Below are 767 nucleotides of genomic sequence, written 5' to 3'. Positions count from 1 at the left end.
GAATGGTGAGAATCTAGAATAAGGGAGCTATAGTATCCTAGAGTTTCAATTGGCAAATGTTTATACTTGAAGCTGCAAGAAACATTCTGAATCACTGACACTGTTAATTTTGTAGGAATGCTACATTTTGTGGCCATTTGTATAGTTCTCATTTTGTTGTGTTTGTGATGCTCCAAGGGAGTAATGCACTGTGTGTGTGTGGGGGGGGGGTGTGTGTGGGGGTGTGTGTGTGTGTGGGGGTGTGTGTGTGTGTGTGGGGGTGTGTGTGTGTGTGTGGGGGTGTGTGTGTGTGTGTGTGGGGGTGTGTGTGTGTGGGGGTGTGTGTGTGTGTGGGGGTGTGTGTGTGTGTGGGGGTGTGTGTGTGTGGGGGTGTGTGTGTGTGTGGGGGTGTGTGTGTGTGTGGGGGTGTGTGTGTGTGTGGGGGTGTGTGTGTGTGTGGGGGTGTGTGTGTGTGTGGGGGTGTGTGTGTGTGTGGGGGTGTGTGTGTGTGTGTGGGGGTGTGTGTGTGTGTGTGGGGGTGTGTGTGGGGGTGTGTGGGGGTGTGTGTGTGTGTGGGTGTGTGTGTGTGTGGGGGTGTGTGTGTGTGTGTGTGGGGGTGTGTGTGTGTGTGTGGGGGTGTGTGTGTGTGTGTGGGGGTGTGTGTGTGTGTGTGGGGGTGTGTGTGTGTGTGTGGGGGTGTGTGTGTGTGGGGGTGTGTGTGTGTGTGGGGGTGTGTGTGTGTGTGGGGGTGTGTGTGTGTGTGGGGGTGTGTGTGTGTGTGGGGGTGT

Source organism: Mustelus asterias, chromosome 3 (assembly GCF_964213995.1).
Source record: "Mustelus asterias chromosome 3, sMusAst1.hap1.1, whole genome shotgun sequence".
Taxonomy (NCBI): domain Eukaryota; kingdom Metazoa; phylum Chordata; class Chondrichthyes; order Carcharhiniformes; family Triakidae; genus Mustelus; species Mustelus asterias.
The sequence above is the reverse complement of the archived record's forward strand: the minus strand, read 5'-3'. Positions refer to the sequence as shown.